The sequence below is a fragment of the Natator depressus genome, chromosome 9 (assembly GCF_965152275.1).
Source record: "Natator depressus isolate rNatDep1 chromosome 9, rNatDep2.hap1, whole genome shotgun sequence".
In the NCBI taxonomy this organism is placed as follows: Eukaryota; Metazoa; Chordata; order Testudines; family Cheloniidae; genus Natator; species Natator depressus.
In genome coordinates this window covers 55653022-55659021 of record NC_134242.1, presented here as the reverse complement: position 1 = coordinate 55659021, position 6000 = coordinate 55653022, and positions in this window count along the sequence as shown.

Here is a 6000-nt window from a genome sequence, read left to right as displayed (position 1 = left end):
TTTTCCTAGAGTTTTTTAAGAGGTAACTGTCCTGGGGCATATGTAAGGCTGCTCGGTACACACAGTTTTTCTGGCTTAGGATAATCCTGGATGGCCCAGGTTTTTGTACCTCAGAGGTGGCAACCCTAAGCCACTGGAGCACATCACTTCAGTGCTTCTTCTAGGACTGTTTGGAGATTCTTCCATTACCTCCTTTGTCAACTTTCCCTTCAGAGTGAGGGAGTCAAGCAGCTTCTGTTTCCCAAAGATTTAGTTAGCTCCTGATGCCATGCAATGAGGATGTGACACAGAAGAGTGCTGGTAGGAGGCTGCTCTTTGCTTCTTGGGTCTAGTCACCTGACATGGATCAGGGTTATAGAAGCTTAATGCTCCAGTTACATGGTAAGAGGTCAGTATCCACTAACTCTGGTGTCCACTGTACAATTCCCCCCCCCCGCCCCTATGCCCCCTTACTAACTATGCCACATGTAGCAGGATCTATTTCTCCGTGACATAATCCAATACAACCTTGATGTGAGCCCCGTGTGAAAATATGATACACCGGAGGGTGGGGTGGAACCATCCCATTTTAGTTCCCAAAATACTTTCTGACACTAGTATTTGGCCTGCTGATATTAACATTTAATTTTGTCCGCAAGGCCGGCCATATTTATTCATTAACTCCCCACGTGATTTTGCTTTCCACATGACAGAGAAGGCTATATAGCAGAAATCTTTTCCTTGGTCACTACAGGAATATATTAATCATATTTAGGAATTCTGGGTTTCCAAATACCATATTCACATTGACAGATCATGCTAGTCACATAGCTTAAGGCACTATGAAAGGTGCTGAGATACCATGGTGATGGTCATGGTATCAGAAATGGACTATAATAGAACAGAATCTGCAAAACTTTCTCTGAGAGCTTGCAGTGTTTTTAGTTTTGTCCCCTAATATTTTATGTGCCATACATAGGTATGCGCAGCACATTTCATTAGGGTGTGCACCCAGGGAGCCCCGCCCCGACCCCATCCACTCCCTCCCACTTCCTGCCCCCTGACTGCCCCCCTCAGAACCACCAACCCCCCCTCTCCTTGTCCCCTGACTGCCCCCTCCTGGGACCCTGACCCTCACTGCCCCCCAGGACCCCACCCTTTATCTAAGCCTCCCTGCTCCTTGTCCCCTGACTGCCCCCTCCTGAGACCCCCCCCGACTGTAACTGCCTCCCTAGGACTTTACCCCCTACCTGTCCCCTGACTGCTCTGACCCTTATCCACACCCCCGCCCCCAGACAGACCCCCAGGACTCCCACATCTATCCAATCGCTCCCCGCCCCCTAACAGGACCACCAGAACTCCTGACCCATCCAACTCCCCCTGCTCCCTGTCTGCTCTGACCCCTCTCCATATCCCTGCCCCGATGGCCCCCCCAGAACCCCCAACCCATCCAACTCCCCTGCTTTTTGTCCCCTGACCGCCCCCTCCAGAGACCCCCCCACCTCCTAATCACCCCCCAGGACTCCACCAACTATCCAACCCCCCTGTCCCCACTGCCCCGACCCCTAGCCACACCCCCGGCCCCTGACAGGCCTCCTGGGACTCCCATGCCCTATCCAACGTCCCAGTTCCCGTCCCCTGACTGCCCCCAAGACCCTCTGGCCTGTATCCAACCCCCTTGGCCCGGCCTGGCCTCCTTACCACACCGCCCCTCAGAACAGAGTCCCCACCAAATCCCATCCTGTCAGGGTTCCCTCCCCACTCTGAACTCTAGGGTACAGACGTGGGAACCTGCATGAAAGACCCCCTAAGATTATTCTACCAGCTTAGGTTGAAAACTCCCCAGGCACAAATTCTCCCTTCGGTTTAAGTAACGCTGCCACCACAAGTGATTTTAACAAAGAACCAGGGAAAAGGACCACTTGGAGTTCCTCTTCCCCCAGCAATCCCCCCAAGCCCTTACACCCCCTTTCCTGGGGAGGCTTGAGAATAATATCCTAACCAATTGGTTACAAAATGTAACCCAAGCCCCTGGGTCTTGGAACAATGGAAAAATCAGTCAGGTTCTTAAAAGAAGGATTTTATTTAAAGAAAAGGTAAAAGAATCATCTCTGAAAAATCAGGATGGTAAATACTTTACAGGGTAATCAGATTCAAAAACACAGAGGATTCCCCTCTAAGCAAAACTTTAAAGTTACAGAAAACCGGAATAAGCCTCCCTCTAGCAAAGGGAAAATTCACAAGTTGAAAAGAAAAGATAATCTAACCCGCCTTGCCTTATTTACTTACTCTTTTTGTAATATCAAAGTCTTGTACAGGATGGTTTATAGGAGAAGGAGTTTTTTTGACCTGATGCTTCTCTGCTTTCCCCAGAGAACACAACACAAAGCCTTCCCCCCCCCCCCCCCGAAGATTTGAAAGTATCTTCTTTCCCTGTTGGTCCCTTTGGTCAGGTGCCAACCAGGTTATTTGAGCTTCTTAACCCCTTACAGGTAAGGAAGAATTCTAGGCTACCCTTAGAAGTATGGTTATGACACACCCCCTGGACATTCCCTTGACCAATGACGTGATGGCACTTACAGGGCGGGCGCAAAGAGCGCCAACCAAGCTGGAGCGCAGTGGTGGAAGAGCGCTATGACTGACGTAAGTCAACAAAGGTCACATGTAGTGCTGGGGAAGTGGTGATTGGCTGGGCGGGCGCGGGCAGGGGGCCAAGGGAGTCATGGTAGCAGTGTGGGGTTTGCTGTGTGACACAATTATAACCACTTTGTACAGCTGCTGGGGAAGTTTGTACAGGCAACAAACACACCCTGCGCGGGCAGAGGGGACCCTGTCACTAGGGGTGGCAGGTTTGTAGAAATTTTGGTGGTGCCCAGAACCCGCCTCTGCCCAAACTCTGCCCCCCACCTGCCCAAGGCTCTGGGAGGGAGTTTGGGTGGGGGAGGTCTGGAGTGCAGGCCCTAGGCTGGGGCAGAGGATTGGGGTACAGCGTGCAGGCTCTGGGAGGGAGTTTGGGGATGGGAGGAGGTGCAGCGGTGAGGGCTGTGGGGTGTGGCTGCAGATGAGGGATTTGGGTGTGGGAGGGGCTCAGGGCGAGAGTCGGAGTGTGGGAGGTGAGGGCTCTGTCTGGGGCTGGGGGTGTTAGAGATGTTCAGGGCTGGGGCAGAGGGATGAGGGCTCTGGCTGGGACTGGGGATGAGGGGTTTGTGGTATTGGAGGGGGCTCGGGCAGAGGGTTAGGGTGCAGGGGGATGAGGGCTCTGGCTGGGCCTGGGGATGAGGGGTTTGTGGTATTGGAGGGGGCTCGGGCAGAGGGTTAGGGTGCAGGGGGATGAGGGCTCTGGCTGGGACTGGGGATGAGGGGTTTGTGGTATTGGAGGGGGCTCGGGCAGAGGGTTAGGGTGCAGGGGGATGAGAGCTCTGGCTGGGACTGGGGATGAGGGGTTTGTGGTATTGGAGGGGGCTTGGGCAGAGGGTTAGGGTGCAGGGGGATGAGGGCTCTGGCTGGGCCTGGGGATGAGGGGTTTGTGGTGTCAGAGGGGCTCAGGGCTAGGGTTGAGAGTGCAGTGGGGGGGGGGGGTGAAAGCTCTGGCTGGGCGTGTGGGCTCTGGGGTGGGGCAGGGCTGGAGATGAGTTTGGAGTGCAGGCAGGTGGCTCTGGGACAGGGGCCAGAGAGGACTCCCCCCAGCCTCTTCCCTGCTGGCAGCAGCGAGCTCTGGGGGAGGAGCCCCCCTTTCTCGCCCCCCCAGCAGCACTCTCACCCCCACCACTGTCATTCCATGTGCTCCCAGGGCCCCTCTCAGGTCCAGGAATCTCTCTCGCCTCCCCCATGGTGGGTGCCGGGGGGTGCTGCATGCGCCTCCTCCCCTGCTGCTGCCCCTGACTGTAGCCTAACTGGGGGTGAGGGATGGGGCTGCCTCCTTGTCCAGCTTGGGGCAGGAGTGGTGACTGCGGGCGAGGGGGCCCATTGTGCTGGTGGAGGGTCCCGCCGGAAAAGAGGAGGGTCTGAGGTGGAAGGGCAGGTTCAGAGTCAGTGTGCCCTGGCAGTCGAGATGGGGGTACTAAGACCCTGCAGCAGCAGTTGCTGCAGGGAGGCTGCATGGAAGAAGCAGGGACACTCTGCTCCAGGGCCTGGGGAGGTGTGTGGGGGCAGCAAGAGGGGGCTGGAGGAGATGCGGGGAGAGGGGGCGGCGGTGGGGCCAGAGGGGGACACCCGGCCTCAAATATTGGTGGAGCTGGGCCCCTGGGCCGACTCCACTCACCCCGCGCTGCTGGGGCCAGCAGTGATGTAAACACGGCTCCGACGCCATCGCTGCCTGCAACTGCTGCAGCCTCCTCCTCTTCCTCCTCATGCCCCCCCGAGCCTCCAGCGGGGGAGGGGGGAGGAGCAGCCTTCCCAGCTGGAGCTCAGGGCATTAGGGTGTGCCTGGGCACACCCGCACACCCCGTGTGCATGCCTATGGTGCCATATATCACTATCTCTCTAGATGGTTTCCATCTATATTCTCAAAACCAGGAAGATGGGAAGGGATAAGATGAATGTTTCAGTGTTAGATAGAGTACACCTATGACCTCTGTGTTTGCTGCCCAGAAATAGAATGCAAAATTTGAGAACTGGAGCTAGCTGGAAAATGAGGAACAGTTTCATGAAAACATTTCAGACAGCTCTTCTGAGAGCTGAGGTCTACCTCAATAGACGGGCACTTATTAGCACTGTCCATGCTAGACAGGCTCACATGGAGTAAAATTCACTGCTTGTCTAAAGTGAAGTGAATCCATTGGACTTTACAGAGTTGTGCACATAGACATCAGCAGTGAATTTGGCTCATTATATTCACAGTGGTTTCTTCTTCAACTGGGACGGTTTTTAAGTGCCTCAGGAATAATTATCTCAGCCAGATGAACCAGTCTATAGTAGAAACACTGAACCCAGTTGTCCCTTTCCATAGAACCCTGGCCCAGGATGATCTCTGGGGGAAGAAATCTTCATGAGGTTCCCCCTCTTGTAGTTCTCTTCCCAGTTGTTTTGTTAGGGAAGAAGGTTGGGTTTCCACCAACCTCCCTGGAAGAGCCAACCGTGATTCTCAGGAACAGTGGGAAGAAAAACCAGATGCATAGGGGTGGATCCACTGTTCCCACAGGTGCCCTGCTCCTGCAAAACAGCTCCAATGAAGTCAAGCTGTCAAGGTTTCTGATGCTAGGAGCTGCCCCAGGCACTGCCCAAAAGAGAATTCCCCACTTCAGGGCATGGGGCATAGAAAAATAATGCTGCCTTGGGATGACATTTACACAGCAGATGCCATTAAAACCTCCACCTGCAATTAAATCTACTATAGTAGTATCCCCTGTTCTAAAGGTAGGCCACGCTGCAAATAAGTGAATACTGCAGTGCTGTAAATATCCTCTGAATTGGAAATGATCTAATCCCTATTGTCCTGTGCCAGAACTTTTTCCAGCTTTTAAGTCTTTATAACAGAGTTCTGCTAATAACTATTCTCATGGTGCTGACACCTATGGTATATTTTTTGATACATCACTGTACAGGACCTTGTGTGTTCTACATTGCCTGCTTTAAGATGTTCCTTAGGTTTTTTGTGCTCAGAGTGTGTTTGCCTATGACTAGCAGAAGCATTTAATCAAAGATTTGGGTGACTAGCTTCAGGGTTCCTTTGGGTAGGGATGAATGGCTTATGAACTCTTAGACCATTACCTATTCTATGTAGGAAGTTCAGTCTGGGAGGATTCAGTCTGATTCTCCACTCACTTATACCAGTGTGAATCAGGAGTAACTCCACAGAAGTCAGTGGAGACAGACCAGTGTAAAAGGTTCGATCCTGCAATGTGCTACTCCTGGGGGAATTCTGTGCCAAAAAATTAAAAACTCTGTGCACAATATTTTAAAATTCTGCAAATATTATTTGTCAAAATAACACTATAAAAATCATGCCAGTTTCAATTATTTTGGTAATTTATTTCAACATACATGTCAGCAACTATGTCAGTAACAATACAGGCACAAAAA